The sequence below is a fragment of the Dinoponera quadriceps genome, unplaced genomic scaffold, assembly GCF_001313825.1.
Source record: "Dinoponera quadriceps isolate SergipeBrazil2010 unplaced genomic scaffold, ASM131382v1 scaffold1782, whole genome shotgun sequence".
In the NCBI taxonomy this organism is placed as follows: domain Eukaryota; kingdom Metazoa; phylum Arthropoda; class Insecta; order Hymenoptera; family Formicidae; genus Dinoponera; species Dinoponera quadriceps.
Window position 1 is genome coordinate 341,423 of NW_014555947.1, and position 13,268 is coordinate 354,690.

At 45.8% G+C, this 13,268-nt stretch overlaps 1 protein-coding gene across 2 annotated transcripts in view; it reads left to right on the forward strand.

Annotated features, from left to right (window-relative positions):
* LOC106746131 overlaps nt 1–13,268 on the forward strand; it is a 78,306-nt gene that overhangs the window by 50,658 nt on the left and 14,380 nt on the right. Inside the window, exon 2 of one of the 2 annotated variants that reach the window (XM_014622366.1) lies at nt 12,858–13,186. The exons of the other annotated variant lie outside the window; for it this stretch is intronic. The gene's annotated coding sequence lies outside the window, so the exon portion shown is untranslated. The remainder of the gene's footprint in view (nt 1–12,857; nt 13,187–13,268) is intronic. 2 annotated transcript variants of the gene reach the window in all.

Genomic DNA, 13,268 nt, shown 5'->3' on the forward strand with positions numbered 1-13,268 from the left:
GCGATACTCGACGGGGATACGCTTGGGAAATACGACTGCGCCGTCCAATTAATCTCCCCCGAGTAGAATCCGCCATACTTGCGCCGCCGGGTAATCAAACATGTGGCAAATTCGAAACGTCGATAGACACACGACGGGTCGGAGGAGTCGGGAATGCTACGCGAGATTCCGCCAGGATCGATAACAACGATGGCGGATGGATTAATTAATGCACGGGGATGCGCTCGTAACGTGACATTGACTTTCCAGCCGATAAGCCCGCACGGACGATCGCGTATCGTGTAAGACGAGCGCGCGCGAATTCCCTCGCGCGTCGTTTGACGGCTTTTACATCATTTCGTTCCTTTCATGCCGTGTCGTATACCGCGACTGTGAAGTGAAACGAATTACGCCAAACGTATTCGCGTGCAAACGATAAATTAAAGATATTATTTGCGCGATAAGCACATTTTCCTCCCCGCTCCCTCTCTCTCTCTCTCTCTGTATCTCTTTCTTTCTCTCTTGTCCTCTGTCGTCGAATTATGCGAAGATCGCTATGGCCGACGACTATCACGTTCCGAATCTAATCTCGCAGGCTGTATTCTCGAATTAATAGACTCGAATATCCGACATTCCTCGACGTGATAGATGCGTCAGACACGATGGACACGAAATAGCGATCGAGAATAAATCACTTGTAATTCGATTTTCCTACCCTTGTCACACGATGACACGACACATTTTTGCCGGGAGATTTTTCGCGCGCAATTCAGCGTGGACGATCGAGAATCGTCGATGATGAATGATAGTAACCGGCAGAAAAGCGTTTTCACCCAAAGCCACGGGACGTCATGTATGACATCATCGCGTGGTAACATAATCGATTTTGCGGGAGTTACATCAAATCGTTGCAATAACGCGAACCGGCAACATTCCAAATGGAAATGAATCATATCAATAAACAGATATATCTATACCTGCTTTGTGAGATTCAGAGATGATTAGATTAATTAGACTAGTAGGCTAATTACTAATTATAATTGTTAATACAAACATAGAAACAAATGCAATAATATAAATTGATCTAAATCCATATTGAGCCAGCCAGTATCGTTTATATTTATCATAAAAAGTGCCTCTTATTTGAAATGTAAAAGTTACTTTTCATTGATTTCATTATGATGGAAAATATTGCTATGATTAAACTTTTTAAAACATACTTCACAGAGTTTTGTGAGCTAACTCGTTAGAAATTTTTTAACATCGCTTTGTCTGCTCCGCTTTGTAAGATTATAGTTTTTATAAGATTATGCTTTTTTAAAAGAGAACATCTAATAAATTCCATGGATTGCCTTGAGAGTTTATATGCAACTAATTCACTACATACTGAAGGAAATTTTGCAAAAGTAAATTGGTAATCTTACTATCTTTCATTTTCAGTCAATACTCATATAAAACAGATACATAGATATTGTTAATACTTACACTTCATTTTTTATTTTTTCAATTAATTTATTCTGCTTAAAGTTATTGTATTGTATAGACGTTATGTAGATATTCGCAAAAATATTACCTTCAAAATAATTGAATTATGTGTATACATTTCATTTCCTTTATATAGATGGAAGCAATTATTTTACCTTAAATTCTTTCTAAAGTGTCACTTATAGACTAGTATTCATAGTCAGATCTTATATTTAAGATCGTCTTAACTTTATCTTCAGATACTTCGCAGCCAATGAAACAATCGGTACAGTATCTGAAGATATAACTTAAGACGATCTTAAATATAATGAATACATATTTTAACGACTTGTCTTTCTAGAAATAAATATTTCTTGTCAAAATATCTTATTTGAATATGATATAAATCAGATAAAACAATCTACGATTTAATTCCACCTAGGATGCTCACCGGGTCCGCTGTGCGATGCGTATTTTTTCGGATTTACGCGAAATTTTCGTGTATTTTCTTTTTATCTTGTTTTGCGAGCGTTTATACAGCATTGCAATCCAACATTACTATTGTGCGGGCTTTTTGCCGTACTGCTAATTCGCTACCACAAAAGCGACGTAACGATGCGTCTCAAAGCTCCGCTGTAAATTACTGAGCTTTCCACTTTTCTTTTGACTACTTCTACTATCTGTCATAAATAATCAGTAAAATGACGGATTAGGACCTCGCCTTTCATCTCCCGTTTGGTCGTATCGTAAGAAATGCTCTCGTTGCAACGCGATATTAACGATGAAATTATTCACAAGAAAACCCTTTTAACGTCATCTGTCGCGTCGGATCGTCGCTAATATCACATAGTTTCATGGAATTCTTGCGAAGTCAACGCAAAGACGAATTAATAGCGTATTATTATCTCGTGCTACTAGGAGACCTCAGTATGCATAAGTTCATTGAAGTCCATCGAAGTTTCGTCGACCGTGACGAAATATATAACCTCCGTAACTAGCCGGTAAAGACTTACCGAAGCGCACCTCGGGACAGGAATTTAAAATAACTGTAATTATGAGTAAATTCTTCACCTTGATGCCTGAATGCGCAAAGCTCGATAGTCTTGGAAACAAAGGACGCTTATTATTTCTATCGAGGCTTCGCCCGAATCTGCGAAAAAGTAGCGAAGCGCAATGAATTTGAGACGTGACGCAGTTCGGTGTAATTTTTATTCGCTTTTGATTTCCTTTAAGACAGGAAAAATGCTGTTGAATAAATAGAATTTCCAACAATACGCGTAATTGGAATAAATATTCTTGATATCAATAGCGATATCATTAAAACTCATACTTTAATTATTGAAACAATACATAACATAGTATACTGAGAAAAGTTTCCATCGGATAAACCGATCAAATGATATATCCGATTGTTATTTTTATTGTTCGACCAAGTGATGGGTATCTTCATGCGATGAAGTATCCGATGAAATTACCGATGCAGTCAGCGATGAAACCTAATCGGGAAATTAGTCGTCCTTTATATATCCGTTGGGATTTTCATCGGATAATGATACGATTGGATCGGATAAAATGACGAAATGACTGGACGTTTACACTTGATCGGATATATCCGCTTGTTATTTTTTAATTGGATTATCCGGTCAGATATAATCGGATCTTTTTCTCACTGTAGTTTTAATGATATGTCATCGAGAATTAAGAAGATTTATCCCAATTACGCTACTGTCGGATATTTTATTGATTCAACATTGTTTTCCGCGCAGTTATAGATCTCTTCATTTGACTGTTCGCACCCGAGAGAATAAGATAAATATATTTTGAGATCGCGCTCCTCTCTGAGTGAAGACGTGCGCGAGCCAAACCAAAAATTTTAATTCACGGATCCTAAAGCTAACAAATCACAGGGAAAGACAAAAGGTGACAAAATGTCTCAGTCCCGAGGGAGTTTCTCCGGGATAGGTGCGAGTTCGTGTTCGCGTTGCATTGAATAAACTTCAACCGACTCGCAGAAATCGATCGTTCTCCCGCAACAAAATGAATTTGCAGTTAGCGCGCTTTTCACTGGGCACGCTGCGAGGTGCACGGATCCCGCATCCCGCATCCGCCGGGTTCGACGACGAAACGCAGGTAAACGTGTAAAAGACAAATTCCGCGATAAAAGATAGGTCTCCCGCGCGCGTTCGCTTCACGAGGGGACGAGCAAATATTTTTCCTGCGAGCCTGCACGCTCGGGGCTGCGAGCAGGTAGTCCGCTTTCGGGCGGTGGAACGACGAAAAAGTTGAAACAGCATAGAATATACACTCCTGGTAGCTCGTCTCGCGGGCTAATGGTTTCAAAATAGCGAGTGGGCTAAATTGCGAAACAGGTAAACTTCCAATCTGCCGTACGCGCCTTTTTAGCGGCGTGTTTCCTAAGTGCAACGCCGTCGCGGTGGGCGTAGGTTAATGGGCAAACGGTTATTTTAAGCGATCGTTTTTTCCCCGGTGAGCGGAGCGCGCAAGCATCCGGTATGTAAGCTGAAATTTCTTTGAGAGCGGCGGTCGCGCGCATGTCGCGATAAAGCACGCTCACCAACAATTTCGTATTGCCGCGCTTTACGGGTAGAAAATACACGGCATGCGGCGGTAACAGTCCGGTGAGAGGCATGCATATTTATGCACCCTTTTTTCCGAGCCGACACGCGGGGCAGGAACGCGCGTTCCACGCGAGGCAAAAATTTATTTCAAATTTATCCCGGATTTTATCCCGAATGCATGTATGCGCGATTTCGATTTTAATCCGGTTTTCCCTCCGAATGAAACCGACACTGGGGTATGCGGATGTGATTAATTTTTCGCTTCTATTTTTGTTCCATTTTACGATCAAACCCGCCCCATTATACTCGACGCTGCGAAGGGCACATATCTCGGATTCATCGTCCCGATATTATTATTGTATGAACGAATGAACGCGGAAAAGAAAACAAGCGAAAAAGCTCCCTGTACTGAGTGCCATTATCGTAGATTTAATTGCCCGTTAAAAATTCACCGTTTACAGTGTAAAGCGACGCAACGGCGCAGCGGCACGTAATAATAACGCTCGAAGTGATTCACGTTCGAATTTTGCGCCGCCGCTACACACGTGTGCACAATCGTGCACTGCGACGATGTAACGTTGCGCGCGCGGAAATGTTTAATCGCAAATACCTGTCCTACGGGCGGGATAGATCACTGCAAGGATTCGATCGCTTTTCACCGGGGTGTTCTAATTACATCGTTGCGTTTTGGTTCTGCGCGCACGACTGTCCGTCAGCTCTCGCAGTTTACTCGTGACCGGCTTACGTGTGTGTGGATGTGTACATCGGCCGCAAGATTGCACTCGAAACACCGCAGCCGTGTTGGTAATCCCTTTTTACGGTTCGCTTACCGAACGGTAATAATCGCGAAAGTACTAAAATTTGCCCCCTCCCACCGATTGTGGTTCCTCACTCGGATGTTAATTTTAGAAGCACCTCAGGACCGCATCACTCATTCGTCGCTTGCTTGTCGAGGGAATTTCGTACTTCGCATTTACCGTGAAAGAAAACAGCACCCACGGTACGTGTATGCACGCAACGACGAGGGGGAATATAAAAGACCGCGGTTACTCCGCGTCGGTGCGAAGTACGAAGCGCGATTTTGCGCAATGGCTTTTAATCCTCGCGTATTCCCACGCTCCGCGAACCGCTGAGGTTCGATTTTCGCGATGAATGTCGCCGGGACGTTATGTAACAATTGGGACGCTAACGATAGTAAATACGCGGAACACAGCTTGCCTCAATGCGCGACGCGTTGTTCGTCGGGTGAGCCATACACATTCGGAGTAAGACGTGGATTTCCACTGCTGAACATTACGTAACTAACCGCCCCGGCGCTCCTTTCGCCACGGCAATAATGCGTTTAATTTCGGAGTACTGTTAATTAAGGAAGCTCTCGACCGAGCTTCGTGGCCGAGGTTTTCGAGCCGAAGTGATTTATCGTCGCGTGTCTCATCCCCGTCAGAGAGATAACGAAATAACCCATCGCCAAATTTGCGGGAGTCCTTAATGGAGGAGTACCGACATCAACGAACGGTTTGTCGAAGAAACTGTTCCCGGAGTTGACTCCCACGATAAGTCCGGAAAATATTACGTCTGGATGCGCGAAATTATTCATCGGTGCGACGTCGTATTAGCATTAATGCATAAATTCTACTATTTATTGTGCCTCGATCGATCGCACTTCCTCTCCGCTGCATCTCTAAGCTGAATTCAAGGATATGAGAGCGGGAGTGTGTAAACGCGCTCTCTGAAATTTTTCGAACCTTGTGCCGCCGTTATTGATTATTTAAATCCCGCGCTGCTGTGTCGCTTTTCGGAGTCGCGCCGGTTTCCTGTTGCCGTTGCAAAGGAACTCAGCGTTCCAACACGTAGCACCAGGAACTGCTTGCCTCTCGGCCGGATATTAACACAGGAAGTTGACTTTCGGTCAATATCGGCGGCTCGCAGAAATTACGTCGCGAAATTCAGAAACGCGTCCTGCACGTCAGATCACGGCAACGGAGGCATCCACGAGTCCGGATATCGCGGACGTCCGGTCAAACGAGATCCCGCCGTGAAGATATTAAATGCAAATAATAAATAGGTCAAGCGCGCATATTTGCGTCTGGGCGTATTTGAATGCTCTCGGTTCGCTTTGACTGATGATGCACAAATCAATTTGTACGTGGAAATATATATATATATATATATATATTTAGCCATGGAAAGACTTCGCGGAATTGTATTTAAATATTTCTCTCCGATCTTTTAAATATAAACGTATTCCTCTGTAATAAAGAGGAAATTGTATTTCCCGTAGACTATTTGCGGAGAAATAAATTGGAAACATGCGCGCGTGAACGTTTGTTTCGCGAATATTTCCCGGATATCGAAGCGTGCGATTAAATTCTTGCCGTTCGTGTGAAAAAAAAAAAGAGAGAGAGAGAGAGAGAGAGAGAGAGAAAGAGGAGAGAAACAATGACACAAGTATTTTTCGGATGCAACGTCGAACCTTTCGCGCTCGTTCACGCAAGTGTAACGAAGGAAAAGGTAAACGCAGCGAAAAGGGTCACGTTTGCGCTTTTTCTTCGCGTTGATAGCGCGAGAAATATTTGTTTCAACGACAACCTCGGACCGACGAGCGAGAATATTGTCTCCGACGAAAATTTGAGTTGTTTGCGCGCCTTTGCCGAAAGGTTTACGTTATCGGCGCTTTCGTTCTCGCAATAAACAGCAGTGGGTCCCCTATGTCGACACGCGTTCTGCCGCCATGCGGCGAGCTTTCCGTTCGAACAGCCGTAACTTATACCAATTAGCGTAACCTTCGACAACATCCCCATCGTACGCGCAATTCGTGGCGATCTCCCCTTCGTACGCGCGATATCAAGGTCGTTATTTTCAGGGTCTTACGGCCGAATCCACGGGGTTTTCCGAGATCCTCGTGATTATCGGCGCATCGCGTCTCGTCGAACGTGACACGTACACGGAGCTTTTACGTTCTACTCTTCTCTCCGTTCGTTGTTCTCGAGGACGCGAGCATCGCCGGGTTCCTGCAGGATAGCCATTACTCACTCAAGTTTAAACAGCGATGTGGAGAGCACGCGACATCTCGGACATCACGCGACACTTCGCGCCCTTCGAAAGACGAGCGAAAAGCACTCGAGCGAAACGAACGAGTCACGCGCTCGCGTTTATGGGATAAATAATTCGGCGCAGTATCGGCGAGTAGTCAGACAACCGAGAAAATTTGTGCGGTTTCCTATGCGAAGAGTGAAACGTTAATTAAACTCGAAATGCTTACGGTGCGCTCCAATTAACTCGGTGGCTAATTTTAATACGATTCGCACACAGCTGCCTTCCGCCAACCGTTACAAGACTTGAAATAATTCTCGCAAATGTATCTTTCCAACGAAAACTCGTTTCGATAAACTATGATTATTATGGCTCTATTAGAATATAACCAAGAAAGAATATAACCAAGAAAGAAGGAAATAATAACTAGTAAGAGCCAAATTGCGGCTATTGTAGCGATGTAAATTATTATTATTATAAGCTTTTACTTTCGTTCCATCGTAATACACGATGAGAATTTATATCCTCCCACAATAATAATTTATATATATCGCTGCAACAGCCGCGATTTGGATTTTACCGATCATTATTTCTTTCGTTTTCCCAGTCGCAAAAGTAATGTCATAATTGTTGTTTACGTAATGAAAAGAATTGTCGCGAAATGGCACGTTTAATCTATCGACAATCCGGTCTTCTTTTTTTTTCCTTTTTTTCTTTTTTACACTTCGCATCCTCCCAGCTGCTTCTTATAATAAAGGCAAACGGTGTGTTCGCGCGGGGCTGTTGGAGATTTGTCACTGAGATATTTACATCGCAAGGACGAGACGATTAGCAATGCATGACTCGATGAGACCTAAATCTGAATATTCATGCCGCCAAAGAGTGGAATAGTGAGAGGCGCGAGCTATGCTCGGAATAAATATTCCGCGCCTTTGCACCGAGACCGCCGTATTACCATTAAAAAACTCATGTATACATTAAACGGAATCTACTGGCTTCACGCGCTTTACGGATAATCACTTCGCTCCTATCAGAGAAAATCACGAATGATCTCGCGCGCGACGGAACGAGGGAGAGAGACCGCATGTTTTTCTGCCGCAACCGCGGGACGGTGACTCGTGAGTAGCGATTCGCAAAGATTTCAATGCGCGAATGCACCTCCCCGCCTCCCGAAAGATATATAACGAAGTATTAAAAAATTCTCCTCGCTCTTCGTGATTTCCGTGGAAAAGTCCGCGAGCACACACGAATGAATGCGCGCACGCATTTCGCATGGCCGAGTGAGGCGAAGCACTAAACCGATTAGTAAATATTCCGAAGTCGCGAGTGACCCGCATTTCCCGAATAGAACAACGCAGAAAGTGACGTTCGCGGAACGTCGTCTCGCACTGTGCGTTCTTATCGTCGACATGTAGTACTGGACGAAGCATGAAATCGAAACCGTGTTGATAGACCCGTCAACACAGAAGAAATAATAATAATAATCTCGCCATATGCTCCGTTCCAGTGCTGTATGTCGATGGTTCTTATCAACTTGAAATTCTCATGCGAATTCCTCCCGAATTTCGATCCAAGGACATCTCGCACGGCGGATCGTGGTTCTCCGGCGCGCGGAAGCGAAACTAGTGCCAAGGACGAGCAGAGGAGGGTGGTCGGAACATTACCCGTTCCGCTGCGCGACGTGCCGTAAACCGCAATTAAATCACGGGGATGTCGCGAAAGAAGCGCAGTCTTCGTCGCGTCCGCCGCAATTAGACGTCCAATTCCTGAGTTGATTATCAGACGGATGCCGGGTGCACGGGCTCTATCGGAAATCGAAACGCTTACCCGCGGTGGACCGCGACACACCGTCGTGGGGCCGCACGTGAGCGGATGAACCGAAATCCAACGTATCTTCGCATCACTACGTTGAAACTTCGTAACGCAATTTGTTTTCCGTTCCGACGATCGACTGCAACCTCGTGCGCTCCGCCTCGATGCGCAGAGTGCCGGTCGAATAACTATTCCGGCATTGTTTCGATGCGTTCTCCGGATTAACGTTCTCGTCGGCGGGGAAAGCTCGGTTGGAAACGCGCATTCCCCGGGATATTCGTACGCGCCACGCTAACTCCTTCCTTGAGCGAGATACTTTTTGTCAATATTTGATAGCGACGGATTATATCACGGTTCGTAAAACGCACGTTTGAGGCTTCGGAACGCAGCTTCAGGCCTCGAACACTCAGTTTACTTATCACGGCTTTCATATGCGGTGTGCAACAGTAATATCTTGAATAAAAATAATATCCCACGTTTTTTTTTTAGCGTCCTCGATTTGCGAATTTTCGTAGCGTCCCGGGTACGTTTCAATCATTTATATTCCGGCCGAAACTTTTGCAACGGTTACTCTCCTCGTCCTCTCTTTCTCCCAGTTTTCCTTTTTGCGTAAATTTGTTTCAGAAAGAGTGAGGTGTGCCACGAGTGCTTCTTTTCATCCTCTGTGCAACCTACTTCCTTAATAGAAATCCTTGAGACCCGGGGAAAAGAAAGCTGAAGGAAGGTCTTGGCAAAAAATCAAAGAAGGGAAGAATCCACGAGAAATTTTGGTTCGTGCGCTCTCGCGTTTCCCGCGTGTACCCCTCAGCGCATTGATACCGGAGAGTAAAAACGCTAAATATCCAAGGATTCGCGAAGAACGATATTTACGAAGGCCCCCGGGGAGGCATAAATAGAACAGGTGAATTAAAAGGACCTGAAACCCGAGATTTATTACTTACTCTGCGGAGATTCGCTCGCCGCTATCTTTGTTAATCGGCATCCGTAGCGGCTTACCCCAAGATGGAAATTTTCTTTGCCACGATTTATTCACGCTACCCTTCGCGACTCACTCGTTCGGATAATCGATTGCGTCGATCGCGCTGAGAGCGGAAGTGAGGGGGTGGACACTCGTCTAACGCGCGAATAATGACGGTGAGCGATAAGTAGGCGATGAAAATATGCATCTGCGACGGAACCGTCGATGTATTTTCCGTCACGATGCCCGTGATGGAATTTTGCGACCGTCGCGAAAGCACACTTGCTCGTTCATAACAACACCCGACGGGGTCCATTTATAGACTGTCGGGCGGTTGACTGGGCTCGCGTACTACGCAAAATTTGACTAATTATATAGACGAATTATACATTCCTCAGGCGGGGGAATCTCGAGGTAACTTTTCCTTTACGACGACGACTCGAGCACTCGCGCTACTTTTTCCCGCGACTTCTTAGCTTCGTAATAATAAACAGACTTTCTGGATAATTAATCACAAAGCGTTCTCTACCGCCAGCCGCACACAGATCGCGCTTTTGCCCGCGCGATTATATTATACATTCCGATTAGGAGCAACGTCATATAATCCAGGCGGCCATCAGTTTTCCGGTTAACCAATTTTCGCGCCTCGTTACTTCCTTGCTGCTTTTACTGGTTGACAGAATGCAGGAAGACCGATCGAGCGTTTAGTAACAGTTACGACGGATTACCCATTTCCCTCGACTGGCTCGGCCAGATTTATATACACGATACGGTGTACGGTACGCTCCGTCAGCACGATACCTAAACCGAAGTCACGGAATGGAAACCGGCTGGAAATATCGCTGGAAGATACCGCGCTTACGCGCGTAAAAGGTCAACTGCGCGCAACCGGTCGAAAATGTTGCAACGGGCAACTTGGCGCGAACTTGCCTCTTCCAGCCTCCGGTCGAGAGATTACACGAGCTTACACGAGCTTACAAGCTTACTCTTCTCTCGCAATCGCTTGAAAAAGTTACCAACCTCCCGTCCCCTGCGTATAACGCACGCCCGGGGGGAATTATTCGTACTAAGATATTGCATATTTTAATAGATCCTTCGTGACCTCGGCACCGCCTCTCGGTGAACGTATGAAGTATTATTCGCAGCATTTTTTATTCGAAATCTCGTAACGCATCGAGAACACGAGGGTGAAGCTACCTCTCTGAACGTTGGTCACGCACCGGCGGATCAAACGCACGGAACTACCACCCGCTTGATCCCGCACGCAAGTTTTGCAATTTCTGGGAAACTATAAAACCCTCGTCTCCTGCCACGCGGAGAAAGTTAAAGGGGGAGATTTTAATTTATCCCGCGCGCGAAACCGCAAAGTATAACACGATTTTGATAGCCTCGCGCACTCCGCAGAATTGGAAAGCTTCCGCTCCGAGGCTGGCTTCCTCCGGTCTGCGAGTCAAGATAATACAATAATAAAGAAAGTCGGGACATCTCTCGAGCGACTTTACATCGTATCTACCGTCAATAACGCGTCTTCAACGCGGCGTAAAAAGCTGCATCGCATGCCCACGCAGCTTTATTCTGCAGGGTTCCGACGCGGGGGAGGAAACAAGAGTGAAAGTTTTCGATATCGGCCGCGTTAACTTCGATGGCGTTTGATATCGCCGCGAAACTGAATCCCTTCCCCCTCCTCATCTCCTCCCGTTAAAATTGCATTCCTCCTCCCTAACAGCGACGGCTCTATTAATAACGATTACGAGCTCGAAACTAGGACGTAATGTTCGAATATGCGATGACAAAGAGACGGCCTATTCACGACCTGATTATCCTGAATAATAATATCATCGACATGCCCTGATTTTGATCGAGTCCTCGACTACGTCAAAACCACAATAGGATAAGTTCCCGCGCCCTAGCTCTGTACATAAGCTCGCGCGCGTGCCGTGTCACCTTTCCGGGTCGCGTTTACGCGTCCGACGTGACGTAATTTTGACGAGGCTGATTGCGATTCTATTCCGCGGCGAAAGACGACGGAGTAGCTACCCGGCCGAATCCCCGAGGATCACTCGTCGCGTCGAGAACGAAGGAGTATCGGACTCGTCGTGGCGATGCTCGAGAAGAAAAGAAAAAAACCCACGCTGCCGATCTTAATTACACCTCGGGGCCGCAGGAGCGCTCCATAATTGCGTGGATTCGACATTAAGCGCGCCGAGCGCTTTCGTGGCGCGTTCCAGGCGGAGATACGTCTTGGCACCTCGAAATTGATTAAATGCTCTGACGCCACGGGTACTGCCACGTGAACGCGTTCGGCAAATTGCCCCGGCTTGATTCCGACGGTATTAAAACTCCATTCACCCCCCGAAGATCCAGACGTCGTCGGTCGCCGGTCCGTCCGTGCGAGCATTAACGTTCCGCTTCATCCGAATTGCAAATGCCGGATAATGGCTGATGCACGGGTGAATTTCAACGGGCGCCACATCCCGACTATCGGCCCAGGATTCGCCTTTTTATTCGCGAACGAACGCGAGCGATTATTCTCTTATTATTAACGCGCGGTGACGCTCGTAAAGCCCGTCTTCTCTCATGCAATCAGCGCGCTCCTCCGCTCCTCTCCGCTCGTATATATTTGCGGATTGATGGAGGTGTTTGTGAGGAGGAATTCGTCATTGCCGTAGATCGCGAACGATCGTTTTCTCAAACGGGGCGATCGTATAATTCGTCAATTCGTGGGTGGACGCGAACACAATGCAAGGTGCGAATGGTTTTTTTCTCATCGAAAGCGACGAAAGCGCGTGAGAAAAATTTCAAAGGGAGAAAGAAGAGATACACGCTGCTTGCGTTTTTTTGTTTCGAATAAAAAGAAATTACTTAAGTAAGAATTTCGTTTTTATGTGTTACGTGCACGCTGAAATCGGCCTCGCGCGACAGTCCGTCGGCAATTTTTTACGCACGTGCTACTCTACAAGACAATTTTATACAATAGCCGCGCTCTATGAAAGAAAGAATAACTAGAGGCGCCGGTGTAATTTTCATTTCAGGAAACGAAGGGGTACGACGAAGTCGGCGGAATCGTAAACAGGAAAAGTTGAATAGAATAAACGAAAGAGAGAGAGAGAGAGAGAGAGAGAGAAAGAGAGAGAGGGTCAAGGACGGTAACGGCACATCGTGGCATATCGAGATATTTCCGTTTCCTGTCAGGGAATTTACGAAACTCGACGTACTCATAATTTTCGACAATTTGATCGCTCCGACATAAAGCACAAACGCCTCCGTCACGAGGAAGTCTCATTAATAAAGAGGGAAACCTCAGACTGCCGAACATAGGGAACCACAATGCTGCCGCAAGGAATATACCGCGTCGTGCAAGGTCAGTAAAACTAAACCCAGCCGCAACGCTATTACGAGCAAAAATTGCATTTTCCATATCAGCTAACCTGTCCCGCCGAAAA